We start from the raw sequence: 15,922 nt of genomic DNA, 5'->3' as shown, positions 1-15,922 counted from the left end.
AAGAGGAGTGACTGGACCTAATTTAAGAGCAGGGGGAACAGCTGTCCAGCTCTGTCAAGCTCCATGACTTCAGAACCAATGAAGTTAGGCAAAATGGAATCTCTGAGAAGAACTTTGCCTTGCACTGTTGACATTTTAGGATTTTAAAATGCTGTATAGCCAAAAGAAAAAAATCTCATTCAGCTTTCATTTTTAGAAATGTGCAGATACTATAAATGACTTGCTCAATATTGGCTAGATTGTGGCAAGATGAGACATAAACTTCAGATATTTAAATTCACTGCTGAGTATTATGACCATATGAATAATCATTTCAGTGTCTTCCACACCTTTTAAAGGTGAAACCTCATCCACTACAGAAAGCAATTATATCACTCTCTGTATATTGTTTCTTTAAGAAGTTCTCTTCTGGATTTGTGTGTGTGTGTGTGTGTGTGTGTGTGTGTGTGTGTGTATGTGGCCTGCGGACTGAACCTAGGACCTTTGCACTGAGCTATATCCCCAGGCTTTTAAAATTTTATTTAATTTTGAGACAGGGTCTTGCTAATTTGCCCAGGCTGGGCTTGAATTTGCAATCCTCCTGCCTCAACTTCCCAGAGTGCTGTGATTACAGATGTGTCCCACCACAGCCAACTTCTTCTGGATTTAAATTCAGAATAATTCCCAATGATGTCATTACAAATTTGGTAGATACAATGTACCTGTAATTGCTCCAAAATGATCAACTTCTATATTGAGTGAATATACCTGTGAATAGTATAAAGACTTATTAATGAGGGATTTGGTGGCAGTAAACAGAGTAGTTCAGAAAAAAAAGTCTTGTTTTTCAAAATGAAACTGCAAATTCTCTTGCAACTCCTTCTCATTTTTGGTTGAATTACAGATTAGAGGACTCTCAAAGTGGTGCTCCTTTACCTCCAGTATGGAACTGAGTTTTAGTGAAGTAATTTTTTCAGGCTTAAAAACCACAAATTTAGCCTGATGGGATGGTGCACACCTGAAATCCCAGCACACGGGGGCTGAGCCAGGACGATTGCCATGAGTTGGAGGCCAGCCAGTGTTACATAGTGAGTTCAAGATCAGCCTGAATTACATAAGGAGATCCTGTCTCAAAACAAAAAAAAAATATTGAAAGAAACCCCCCACAGACTTGAGGGCTTGGGGGCGTGCCACAGAACCAATCTGAGAGTCAAAATTAAAGCTCTTATCGTAATCATTGTATGATCAAATAAGCAAAATGTTTGTGCTGAGTCAAACTCACACCCCACCCCTTCTGTTAACAGGAGCCTCCGGAGGTCTTGAGGCAAACGGGTGTGGTGTAGCTGCCCTCCTAGCTAGTCAGACGGTTCTCACTCCGACTTTGCTGGGTATCTTAGTTACATCAGTTCACATGAGAAGACTTTTCATATACTGCACCCCAGTGCTGAAATATTGCCCACCATTCCACATCGAAAGAAGCAGATGTCTTCTTATGTCTGACTCCTAGCATTGGGCTACGAGTTGAACCTTAGTTCAACTTAGGAGATTCTAGTTCTTCCTTCTCAAAATCTAACTAGCAATGAAAAAATTTAAACACTATTCAGTGTAAGCAGTAATTAAGAAGATAGGCTATGGGGCGGGGGATGTAGCTCAGTGGTTCTGCTGCCTCCCTCACAAGCACAAGGTCCTGAGTTCGATCCCCAGTACCAAAAGAAGAAGAAGAAGAAGAAGAAGAAGAAGAAGAAGAAGAAGAAGAAGAAGAAGAAGAAGAAGAAGAAGAAGAAGAAGATAGGCTGTGGAGTCAGATAAAAAGGTCCATTACTTGTTGTGTATGTGGCTTTGGTATGTTTTCCTCCTTTTCCTAAGGCTCCGTGACCTTATTTGTGAGATGTGAATAGCAATAATGCCTCGCTCTCACCTAGGGCGGCTGTGAAGGTTAAAGGAAATAAGAATGCACTTTGAGAGCTTGTTTGGAGATTATAGCAGGGGAGCTCAGCTACTTGTATATCCTTGACCCGGGAAATGGCTCAACTATGTTGTGGAATGTCATCCTCTCAGACTGAGTGGGCAGCTTTGGGAGGGACACACGTGGAACAGTGAGGGAGAAAGGGGACACTCGCCTAGCCAGCCAGATCAGCCAAATCAACCCTGAAGATCAATGTGGTGACAGATGCCACAGCCAGATCTTTTGCAAATGGGAAGGGGACCAAGGGTAGGAGGGAGAGGAGGAAGAAAGGGAGGGAGAGGGGACATAAAAACAATTGAGATGTGTTGTGTGCATATACTAACTCTCTACAATGAATATAATCATTATGTGCTGCAAATGTGTACTAATTAAAAAACAAAAAAGGAATGCAGGGTCTGGTGCAGAATGAGCTCCCCTTTCATCTCAGCAAGTTTACTTTATGCACAATGGGTTCAGCTCTCTGTCCCAAAACTTGTTAGTTGAAGCAGGATATCTCTATCAACTCAGGAAGCTAGGAAATACCTGGTGTGGAGAATGGCAATCACATGCTGCATACATTAATTCAAGTGTGAATTCTGACTTCAACCCTTAAAGGGTCAGTGATCTGCATCATTCTGTTCAATATCTCAGAGCCTCAGATAATCTAACCTTAAAATAAGATGCTATAAAGATAAATGCAAAAAATCTATACAACTTGGAACCTGTGATATAGTAGGTATTTAAAGAATTGTAGTGCCTTTCTCTTTTTCTTTTTCTTCTTAAATGAACCTATGGCATGGATATAAATTTGGTGACATAAATTTTCACTTTTTTTTTCAGAACTAGGCTTAATAAAATTACTTTTTTTGAGACAGAGTCTCACTATGTAGTTCAGGCTGGCCTTGGACTCACTATGTAGCCCAGGCTGGCCTCGAACTCTGTGAGATCCTCCTGCCTCAGCCTTCTGAATGCTGGGATTACATAAGACCACATTTTGAAGCTAAAAATCACAAACTTCATAAACCATTTACTTCAGCCTTATTTTTCTTTCTCTATTACAAATTTTAGGATAAGATTATATAATTTAATAGGAAATTAGAGAATGCATATTTGAGGTAAAATTTCAGACTAAGATGTTCATCCTGCTTCTCTTTCTGACACTAATTCCCACAAACAGTCTGATGTGTATACTTCAAGGAATTTTTTTGTTCCAAATAAGCTTATAACTTGGACAGACATTTATAACTCTAGTGATAAAAATTAATAATAAAATAGATGTTATATTTACACATTTATACATATTTCTAACCTTTTATTTTACATTACCTGCAGATTTATTTACATCTGATCCTGAAGGTTAATTTACAGAAAAAATAAAAATAACCATCAAGGCATTCTTTCCCTAGAACTCCTTAAAGATAAACCAATCTCATTCCAGGGGGATTTGTGGGCCTTGAAATCCTGGCCTTTACTTCACCCAATTCATGAAATCAGCCACAGGTACTGTATTTCCTAAGGCAGTGATTCTCAAGATATGTTCCCTCGAGTACTAGCATCAGCTGGAATGGAATTGGGCGACAGATGAAAATTCAAGGACAAAGGCAGGAAGGATTCTCCCCACATTTACCTCTAGGAGTTCCATAGTGTCAGGCCTCACATTGAAGTCTCTGATTCACACTTGGCTGATTCTTGTATATGGTAAAAAATAAGGGTCTCATTTCATTGTTCTGCATGTAGACATCCAGCTTTTCCAGCACCATTTCCTGAAGAAGCTGTCCTTCCCCACTGTATGTACTTGCCACCTGTGCCAAACTGGCTAACTGGAGAGGAGTAGATTTATTCCTGGAGTCTTTATTCTGTGCCACTGGTCTAGATGTCTTTTTTATACCATTGTCATACTGTTTTGATTACTCTGCCCCTGTGTAGTCTATTTTGAAGCAGGTACTGTGATGCCTCCAGCTTTGTTCTTTCTCAAGATTGCTCCAGCTATTCGGAGTCTTGTGGTACCAAGCCAATTTAGGATTCTCTTTTTCTATTTTTGTGAGTCATGTCATTGGTATTTTGATAGGGATTACATCGAATCTGTATAGTGTGAACATTTAAACAACATTAATTCTTCCAATTCGTGAACATGGAATATTTTTCTATTCTCTGTGTGTATCCTCTTCCATTTCTTTGATTGGTGTTCTGTCATTTTGGGTAAAACTTTGAAAGCCCTCCAGCTTGTGGCTGATCTGAGTTTTGTGGCTCAGCTGCATGTAGCAGAAGCTGGGGCTCCTCATCTTCTGCCACCCCTTGGAGGTGATTTCCCCCTGGTCTGGGCCCTTCTTGCCTTGGAGCAGGTCCATATCCACGAAGGCGCTGGCAAACTCCCTGTCCAGCCCCCTCTGGGGCTGAGCTGACCCCGTGCCTGCCCGTCAGACCCTCTTCCCTGGGGGCGAGGCAGCCCCACTGAGCAGGGCTGGGCCAGGAGCCTAACACTTTCTGCTACACAAGAATCCTTTCCATTTCAACATTTTTACTATATCTTATTTTGCTTAACAGCTGCATGAAGCTACCTTATTTAGCGTTATCAAAATACAGTATAGTGATGTGATGCTGGGGAGGTAGCTCAGTCTTAGAGTGCTTGCCTAGGTTTCACAATGTCCTGGATTCAATCCCCAGTATCTGCCTCTATATCTATATCTATATCTATATCTATATCTATATCTATATCTATATCTATAATCTCCAAGAGAATATATATAATATATAATTTATAATATATATTAGCAAGTAAGTACCCTTGTACAAACATACTGTGTGGACATATGAATATTTTTACAGGATACAGTTATAGATGTGGAATACCTGGGGGAAAGGTTATACACAGTCTACGTTTTGACAGCTACTGCTAAACTACCCCCTATAAGAATGAAGCAATGTGACTTCTCATAATAGGGCATGGACATAGATGTTCCTCCATGCTTCCTTCACCAATTCTAAATTTCAAAAATCTTTTTAATTTTGCCAATCTGATGAGATCAAGATTGTTGAATTTTCCTGAGTTATAGGGAACCTTTGAATTTTAAATGTATTTTGCCTATTTAATTTTGCTTTATGAATTCTCTTTTTAATTACTAGCCTGTCTTCTATGTTTTAAAATAAAATTTAATTATATTATGATGATTTGGCTGGGGCTTTTTCTTTATCATGGATATTGATCTTCAGTTTCTATATGTGTTAATATATTTTCTTTAATATTTGGCTTGTGGTAACTTTAGTTATGATTTAAACACAGAAATTTTCAAATGTTATGGAATTAAGACTTAGAAAGTTTTATTTTTAGCTTCTAGGTTTTCTATTTTGCTTAGGCAGATATTCTTTACCTCAGGGTTAAAAATTATCTTGTTTATATTTTCAATATTCTAATAATTTTTCCATTGGATTCCAGATCATTTGAAATTTATTTTTCAGTATGGAATGGTATTGAATCTGAAATATATTTTTCTACCTAGTTATTTAATTTTACCAGAGTCATTTATTATGCCTTTTTTATTCCATTTGAATGCACGACACCTTTGCCCCTCATCTTGTATTACAAAAATCTGAAGCCCCAGAGAGATATGATTTTTCTTAGAGCAATGGTTCTCAACTAGAAGCATTCGCATTCCAGGGATAACTGGCAATGTCTGGGGAGTTTTGAATGTTGTTACTAGGGGAGTACTGGTGTCATCTAGTGGCAAAGGCAAGCAATGCTTCTAAACATCCTAAAATGCAGAGGACACTGCTCCACCACAAAGAAGTATTATATCTGGCCCAAATGTCAAATATATATATATATATATATATACTTCCTTCTGTTTAAAATTACTGAGTTTTGGTATCTGCTGACAAAGCTTCCAAAAATTGTTTGCGTATGAACTTGTCATCAGGGTTTAGTAGTTGTTTACTTTCCATGTGAGAAAAATATGACCTTTTCTCATTGTCCATCTCAGGAGCAATATTCATTCATTTCTATGAGATGAGTCCCAATTCTCCATGACACTGAAATGTTTTATTCACACCACTTTAGGACAGACAGTAATCTTCTTGATGACAAATACATGTACTAATTATGTGTTCTTTTCAGAGTACTGGTTTTTATTAGGCTGGGCGTGGGACCAAAGTTTTCATATCTGACTTTACCTCTTATAGTTCAAAAAATCAGACTCACAATCATCAGAATGACCTAATTGATGATGATGATTTCAGGTCACACCCAAAATCTTCTGAAGCAGAATCTCTAGGTTTGGGGCCAAATAATTTATATTTATTTTTTTGGTGCCAGGGATCGAACTTGGGACCTTGCGCTTGCAAGGCAGGTGGCAGAACCACTGAGCTAAATCTCCAGTCCAATTTATATTTAATGAAATAAATCAAATGATTCTGGAAATGAGCTGGGTTTGGGGGCCACTCCTGTGACACACTCACAGACAGACTGAAGGGAGGGGTGTTCGGATCTCTGTGAGGTGTAAGGCAAATTCTCCTAGCTTAGCTTCATTCCCAGACAGGAATCAGGTCAAAGAAAGTGAAATAAGAATTTGGGGGGGGGTTAAGACTTTCTCTGCATTCACTAGCAGTAAGAATATAGTTAAATGGTGATTCACAGTAACCATAATCTCTGAGATTTTAAAATTTGTAAAGAGAAACTACAGGGGTTTAGAGCATACACATAAAGGTCACCGATTTTTGTGATAGCTAATATAGTTTATGTTGGTTCAATTTCTTTCATCTCAAAGTGGATTTAAATATTCATTAGGGATCAATAAAACAAGCTTGCCTTTAATAAATACAGTGTAGCAAAGCCTAAAGAATAAGATAGTACAGATTTGGTCTACAGGATGCTAAATAGAAGAGGCTGTCCATCACCTAATGCCCCCACCCATGTAGGCATTTTGCTTCATGTGTAAATGCACAAGGATATATCAAACTGCAAAATTCATTGACTTCTGCTAGAACCTTAGAGTAAAACTTTGTGTTATCTCATATAATTGAAAAGAACTGAGATTGTTTCTAACTCTTGTTTAAAAACAATTATGATTTCACCTATGATCTGTGCAGTTTTTATCATATCACATAGCCAGACAAAATGGAAACATTAAAGTGCGAGCCAAGGTGATTATCATCAAAGTACAGTCATTTGAATTTTATATGATAAATTTATACTAGCCATCTACTACTGCATTTATTTTATATATGGAACCTGTGTAATATTTTTTGCTTGAGAAGGTATTTTGCTTCTAAAAATGTTTCACAATCACTGGGGGATGGTTGCTATAATTCCTCTCCCTCTCACATTATATCTAGGTCTTTTTTTAAAAAATTGGAATATACATACTCATATGGTGAACCTTCACAATTTTGGAAATTTTGTACACAGTAGAAAAATGGTTGTGAATTATTTTAGTCTTGCAGTATTGGGAGGAAAGTCAGGCTTGGGTGGCTTGTAAAATTTAGAGTTGAGTATCACTCAGAGAGCAGCATGAAGCACCACAAGCTCTTATGAAGGGGACTAAAAGATGGGAGGGGCTGTCCAAAGACACTGAAGTGGCTGACACAACTCCCAGGCTAGTGCGGGGCAGAAGCTTGTGGTTGCTAACTCAGCTTTCATTATGTCCTAATATTTTTGGTGGTGTGGGGGGGTGGGGATACTGCTAATTGACCTGAGGACCTTTGCACTGAGTTACACTCTCAGCCCCCACCCCTATTTATTTTGAGACAGTGTCTCACTAAATTGCCCATGCTAGGCTCTTGAATTTTGGATCATCTTGCCTCAGCAAAGCACTGGGATTACAGGAGTGCACTACTGCACTCAGCTGATCTGCCCTGATTTAAAAAGTGATTGTTTTATTACACTGTAGGAATCTAACATGTTGGACCTGGTGAAGATGTGGTAGAGCACCTGCATTATTTTACAGATAAGAAAGCTTAGGCCCAGAACAGGGAAACAAATTGTCCCAATGTTTATAATCAGCATCAGCATGGTGGAGGCGGAGGCCAGCAAGGGACAGGAGTGAAAAGAGAAAGAATGGCGAAGAAATGGGCCAAAGGGAGTCACTTTCTATGACCTCACTAGGATTTAGGGACAACCCAGTGACACCCACTCTCTCATATTGGAAGGATTAAGTGGTAAGTGTGTCTGTTTTTAGAGATTGCCTCTTCTTTATGTGTCTTCTGGCTTTTCGATAGATGCTCTGAGATTCTTGTCTGCCTCCTTCATCCTGTCGCTAACGTTGACATATATCATTCCGTCTCCCCAAAAGTTTCCCTCCTGGGTTTATTTCATTGTCTGCAGTATGTCTGGCATATATTTTCAACAGGAAAATATATGTTCTTAATTACCTTAATGCATACCAGACAGAATAAATCAAAGCAAGCCGTAAAAAATCCAGAAACATTATCAACAATTTAAAAAAGTAATATCCTTAAAGATATAGTAGAAAAGTTCTTTCCCCTCCTCCTCTACACTGCTCTTTTAGACCTTTAATATGCCTAATAAAAGATGGACAAACTGGAGGATATTAGGTTTCTTGAAAACATTTTCTCCAGGCCTGTTAGAGGGGTAAGAACAGGGATAGGTATGTATTTGATTCTGGAACCTGGAAATACTAATTGAAACCTAAAGCTACTGGTTCACCTAGCAGGGAGACCTATCTAGAAGAGATAATACAGAAGAGTGGAATGCAAAAGACCTGGGTTCAAATCTCAGTTCTGCCTTTCACCATCTATGGGCCCTTGGACAATTTTCTGACTTTCAGTGTATTTACCCACACATTAATAATAATGACGATGATGATAATAATAATCACTACCTTTCTTACAGCAATGTTGTAAGCCAAGATAAAATATGAAGTGCATAGCAGGGTCCTTGGCACAGAGAAGCTAGTTAATATGTTGTTTCTATTTAATTGTTTTTAGGATAATTATCACTTTGTGAGTGTGAGGTGGAAAAGCTTGAAAATAAAGCTCATTACTTGGAAACCGATTTCATTTTTCAGTGGAAACTTAAGAGGTTGGAACAGATGATCCTCCTCTGGAGTAGTTAGAGTTTGCTGTGAGAGCTTCAGCTAAGCTGCCCGGCCAGAGAGGGCTAAGAGGCCTTGGCTGCTGTGGGCTTTGCCTTGACAACACTTAGCAAGTAAGTACTCAGAGCTTCTCCACAATCTGTGTAAACAGCCAAAGCAGGCTGCACATATTGATTACCTGTACGGGTCAAATCCCCCAGTCTAATATCAACTGTATGTGATCCAGACCTTTCAGAAACAAAGAAAGACTTTGAAAAGAACTACATTTTTGCCATAATGAGGATTCTCCATCCATTGAGCCTCTCTGAAACCTGAAAACTCTGACCCTAGAAGTTTTTTAAAAATTCACCTGAGTGTCTCTGGGAAAAAATTTCCTCTCATTTTTTGGGGGGACTTAAGAAGTTACTACATTTCCAGAGCATCTCCTTTTTCTCTTTTCTTTCTGTAGTACACGATCAGTTCAAGAGGAAGCAAAGCACATTTTCTTGCTTATCCCATGAAATATGAAAAGACTTTTCTCTCTCCTCCAAAAGGTTACTATTTAATTTCCTCTTTGCTATGCACTCAAATTTGCAATTCATTCTCATTTAAAATATTCCTTGTTTCTATGTAAAATTTTAGAACTTTCTCACAGGAAATTTGACAATGTATATAAAAATTTAAATTTTCTTAGATCAAAGATTTTCAGAAGATATACATGGTGAACAAAAATATCGAGAAGAAAAATTGTGAAAAATTGAATATAGCATAAATATCCATGTGAGTGACATGAGTATATAGATTTTAGTTTATCCTTAAAATTTTATTCAGTCACTATAAAATTATTGTAGAGCCATATTATAAGAAATATAAAAGTGTTCATCAAATGTTTTAGCAAGGAAAATGAAGACTACTAATAAGTAGTTATTGAATAGTTTTGAATATATAAACAAACATGAATAGAAGTAGAACCAGAAAGAAATCTGTCAAATATTAACCAAGTGGGTTTCTGAGGTTAAAGATATTTATACATAGACGCTAACACAACACGCGCGCACACACACACACACACACACACACTATATATATATATATATATATATATATATGTATGTATATATGATCAATTTTCTAAAATGTTTATAATAAACAGATTATTTTCAATTAGGTGAAAACACAATAAATCATTTTTTCCTCAATTTGAGAAAATATTACCAAATCTATTTCACTCTAAGACAGTGATAGTACAATTCAGAAGCAGCAAAAGCCATAGGTATGACCTACCTCAATGCAGAGTTCATTTGCTGAAGGAGGCAGATTCAGCAATGGTGTGTCCTCAGGTTGCATGCTACAGTATAAAGGAAGGCCAAGGTAGGAGAGGAACTAGGACACTGAGCCAGCAGAGCCTCCCTTTAATAAGCCATCACCTTAGCAACCAGCTTCACTGCCTCAAGCTAAAATTCTTCTGGAGTTGCTTTAGTCTATGGATACCATTTTCCCTGTCTGCCTAGTGGAATTCACTGGTTAGTGTTTTTCCACTTATAGTGTATTCATCACTGAGTCTATGGAAGCTTTCAGCTGACACCTGGGTATTTTGCTCAGTTTTCCATTATTATTGCAAAATACCCGAACCAATCAATTCAAGAGGAAAGGTTTATTTTGGCTCACCATTTTAGAAGTTTCAGTCCTTGGTTGGTTGGTCCAGTTGCTTTTCTGTGATCAGGCAGTACATTAGGTAGGTGCACATGACAGAGGACCTCCTCACCTCATGGTAGCCAGGAAGCAAAGAGACAAAAAGGGGCTAGGGGTTAGAGTAGCCCCTTCAAGGGCATAGCCCTTGTGACCTAACTTCCTCTCACTAGATCCCACCTCCTAAGGATTCCACAACCTCCCAATAGGGTCTCAGGCTGGTGACCAAGACTTTAATATATGGGCCTCTGGGGAACATTGAAGATTTGAACTATAGCAGTGGGCTTGGTATTATGCAGCACTGACTCAAGCACATAGTGTGAGATTTAATCTCTGTGCATATTAGTTCCTTTTGCTACTTAATGAATTATCACTAACTTAGGGAGTAAAATCATATAAATCTATGCTCTTGCATTGTGGAGGGCATAATTCTAAAATCAAGGTATCAGTAGGGCTGTATTTCTTCTGGAGATTTCAGCAGATAATCCATTATTTTTATCTTTTCCTGTTTCAGGAAACCACTTTCTTTCTTGGGTTCATCATTCCAACCCCGGTTCCACTGTAACATACCTTTTTCTGACTTTGACTTTCTTGTCTCCATTTTATAAGGCACCTCTGCTTACAGTGAACCCACCTAGATATTACAGGATAAACTCACCACCTCCAGATCCCTAATCAGGAAGTTTCCTTTTCTTCATCTTCATCATCATCATCATCATCATCATCATCATCATCTCCAAGACATAGTATAGTTATACGTATAATTAATTAATTATATTTATAAGTAGAAAGATATATAAATGTAGACAAACTATATATATCTTGGAAATATATATTTAAAATAATGTAAAGAGATAAACCCCATTTTTAATGTTTCATTTCAAAACCTGGGTAATAAGTGCCAGCATTTATTTTCTTATTTTCCCTAGCCCTGTGTAGTTTTGTAGGTCTGAATTTTTTTTTTTGTATTAAAAATACAATAGCATGGAGGATAAAGAAAGATGGACAAGATAAAGAAAAACAGTAAAAAGCAAGTATCTAAAAACACTAGAGGTTATAAAGCACGGAATGACCTAGGAAATACATTAGAGATCCTGAGATAACCTTGATTACCAAACTTATAAGTCAGAAAACAGCAGAGATAAAATTAATGACAGAGAAGATGACAGACATTGGGAAAAATATATACAGATAACTGAGTTCTCCTGAGTAGATTAGAACCAAGAACAAAGACAGAGGAATAGACACACCAATAGTCAAAGGCATGATAGAGGAAAACTTGAATTGAGAATACTTATCAATGTAGATGGAAAGGGCCCACTACAAAATTAAAATCAAGGGAGATATCTTCATAACCAAAGGCTTACTAAATGTTTTAAATTATAGGGATGAAACATAACAAAGCCACAGTAATACAGAACAAGCATATAAACAGAGTAATAATAATTTCTTAAAACTCACAACAGGTTACTACAAATGTAAAAAACTAAGGTGATTTCAGATCTCTCTTTCTCTTATGATGTTAAACTCCGGAAGACAGGAGAGAAAAGTCTCCAGAACTTTGTGGTGGAAAATGTTTGAATTCTTTGTGCTAATGAAGACATTGTCAGGCACACAAAGGATTAGACAATATTTGATTTGGTGTTCTCCTGAAAATAATTACTCAAAGCATATATAAAAGATAATGGTGGGAAATGTCGAAGTTAGATAAAAGCAAGTAACTGTGGAAATGCAGATATTTATTATTATAATGTCAAAATATCCACTTAAGGAAGTTATTTAGTATCAATTTTTTTTTGGTATCGAAGCCAGGGCCTTTACATTGAGCTACATACTCAGCCTTTTTCATATTTTATTTTGAGACAGAGCCTCGCAAGTTCCTACGTTGCCCTGGCTGGGCTCAAACTTGTGGCCCTCCTGCATCAGTTCCCAAAGTTAGGATTACAGGCATATACTACTTCACCCAGCTCAAATTATTATTATATTATTTGCATATTCATACTTTTCTATCATTTACATCTGTTGTTTTTATAATATGAATAATTAAAGTATACAAACATTCTCAGGTTAAAATATACAACCATTCTCAAGTCATGTGGAGAATGTGGTTAGTAATTTTTCCTTCATCCCAATACTGATTTGTTTGCTTCTGTTTTTGGTGCTCAGAACTTCTGCACTCCACACTATTGATATCATATTTTCCAGAGTCTAGAACTAGGTTTTTATCATCTGTAGCAGTTTCCAGGGATCTTTTCTTTGGGCTGGGTGTAAAATGGCAGTACATGAAAAGTATTTTTTTAAAGAACTTATTTTGATGAAACTTATCAAGAGCAGAAAGAGTTTTAAATAAATTATTTTCCTTATGGGCTTAATTGGTTGGCTTTCTTAGCAAAGCAATTCATATACAAATTAAAATGGCAAACAAGGCTAGAAGGCACTGGAAGAAAGGAAGGAAGTTTGACCCCAGAATTCCTGCATATGGAGTTTAAGAACAATCTGGTTGGAAATGGGATGAAGAGAAACTATCAGACTTTCTTGAAGCTGCCTACTGTTTTTATAGTATTTATTCTTTTTGTATGTATAACAATAAAAATAGAAATAAGTATTTGTCTTTTACTTACACTTTATATAAAAATTTTAATAATCATATATTATTATTATTTCTACTATTATTTTAATTTATGTTGTCCTTGTAGGGGATGTGACATTGATGGAGGATTGATGGGGCTTTTACACTCTGATGTTGGTGGAAGAAATATTTCATAATCTATCAAGGTAAGAATAACGACACTGTTTTAACTCCACAATATTCCAGACAGTTCTTAAGTCACATTAGAACTCTAAAATGTCATGAGAACCACATCAATATTTTGTAGTCTCCTACCTGCCTCGCAAGTGCAAGGTCCTGAGTTTGATCCCCGGTACAAAAAAAAAAAAAAGATTTTGTAGTCTCTATAGTCAGATTAAGATATGAGTAAAGGATTGTGTAGTCATAATAGCAATTTTTACTTGAGAAATTGGTGTTTTTCTTAGGAGCAGTGCACACATCAGAGAAGACATCAACACAGAAAATTCAACTTTGTTGGAAGTATCATTTAATTTAAATTAATGAACTGAACTGAGTGTTTTCTATTTTGAAGTCACCTTGCTAAGCAGTGAAAAGTCAAGAGATAAAGCCATACCTTGGAAGCAATTCAGATGTCCTTCAATTGGCAAGAATTTAGATAAACTGTGGTTTTCACCCATTCTGTATTAGCAATAAAGAGGAGTAAACTTGATCCATACACAACTTAGAAGGATGTGAGCCGTGTGTGCAGCACGCTGGCAGAATCCTTGTCTGTCGTGTGCAAGGCCCTGAGTTCAATCACCAGCAGCACAAAAGAAAAAGAAAGTTACATATTGCATAGTTCGAGGTAGAGAACTGATTAGTGGTTTTCATGGGTCAGGTTCAAGGCGAGTTGGGAGGGTAGTGGTTTTTAATGATAGAGGGATAGCATGAAGATAATTTATGTCATACTGGATAGTTCTGTTTCTCAATTTTAGTGGTCAGAGGTCACAAGTGACCTCACACACACAAGTGAATGTGTGCAAAAGTGGTGAAATCTAAGCTCTGTGGACTGTATGAGATCAATTAAATGATTTTGACAGTGTACTACAGTTATGTATGATATCACCATTGAGCAAAACTGAGTAAGGAGTAGTACATAGACCTGTACTACTTTTGTAGTTGCCTATGAATCTGTATTTGTGTGTTTTCTAATGCTGTAACCGAATACCACAAAGTAGGTAATTTATAAAGAATGGAGACATATGTCTCATGGTTCTGTGGACTGAGAAGTCCAACAACATGGCACTGGATCTACTCAGCTACTGGAGAAAGCTGTCTTGTAACATCACAGCATGGTAGAGAGTGTCACATGGCAAGAGAGAGGAAGCATGCCTCAGAGCTTTTATAGCAAAGCTGCTCCCTCCAAAACTCAATATGAATGAACTGATCCATCCAGAAGGCACAATCCTTATGACCCAAAGGCTCCACTTCTAAATACTGTTAGCATGTGAATTTGGGAACCAAATTTCTACCACATGAAATTTGAAGAACACATTCAAGACACTGCAATATCATTTCAAAATTAAAAGTTTTTAAAAAGTTAAAAGACAAGAAAGAGATAGCTCCTGTTCTTAAGCTTCTTAAAATTTATTAGGAAAATAGGCATCCACAAAAGTTAATATTGGAGCACAATAAAAAGTGACATAGAAGAGGTAGCATGAAACATGAGATTTAGGCAAAACTTTTGCAGTATGGTGGGTGTTGCCCAGCCTTTTGGAGGTGTGGATAACCTTCCTGTGAGAGGAGGGGGAGAGAGGATCAGACTGGACAGCACCCCAGTGGGAAAACACCTGCCTTGCTCTGTGGTTACTGAATTTCAGAAAGGCCATTATGTGAGACAGGCTTCACCTCTCTGAAACTGATTATCCTGCCTATAGGAAGTTCACCAACTTCAAAGAGTCAGAATTTTCACTTCATATACATTTGTATTGATTGAAATGAATGCTATTACCTATACCTTGTTTTACAAATTATAACAATAGGATATTTAGCCTTGAGAAACATCCACCTGATGAGGCAGTGACAGGGTTGTGAGCATGAATTTCTTGCTTTTTATGATTATAAGGAGAAGAAAATATAAGGAGAAATGTTACTGAGTTTTTCACAAATTAATATTATCAAACTGTAGCCAACCTGAGGCATTCCTTACTCATGAAAGATTGGTAGATTCCGTGCCTGTGTGGAAGTCATCTTGGTATTTTAGACGATATACATATGTTATAATTGACCTCACTGATATTCTCCTACTAATCTCAATTTAATGTTTAGAGTTTGTAAAGAGATCACTTTCCCAGTGTCTCTTACATTAATTTTCCAACTAATTTTGGTTCAGGGTATTACAAATATGATTTTTGTGTTCCATTGTCATTTCTGTGTCATTCCAACTTGTATACATTTAAATATTTATATGCTACAGAGTGTCTTTTGGGGTGTCATGGTTCCCAGATTAAAATAATGACTTCTTCATTTGTGCTATCTTAAATTTGACATACCCTGTATCTCAGATTTTTTTATCTATAAAATGAAGATGACCACATATTTCATAGGGTCATAAGTTTGAAATCAGATATTTAATGTAGAACTCTTAGCAAAAGAAAAATTATTATTCAGACCTGTGATAGTTGATATATTTGCTAGCATATGAAGCACTAGCATATGATAAAAGTGGTGTTGGTA

This window comes from Heterocephalus glaber, unplaced genomic scaffold (assembly GCF_053883595.1).
Source record: "Heterocephalus glaber isolate CG9 unplaced genomic scaffold, H.glaber_assembly_v1.0 deba00001497, whole genome shotgun sequence".
Classification (NCBI taxonomy): domain Eukaryota; kingdom Metazoa; phylum Chordata; class Mammalia; order Rodentia; family Bathyergidae; genus Heterocephalus; species Heterocephalus glaber.
The sequence above is the reverse complement of the archived record's forward strand: the minus strand, read 5'-3'. Positions refer to the sequence as shown.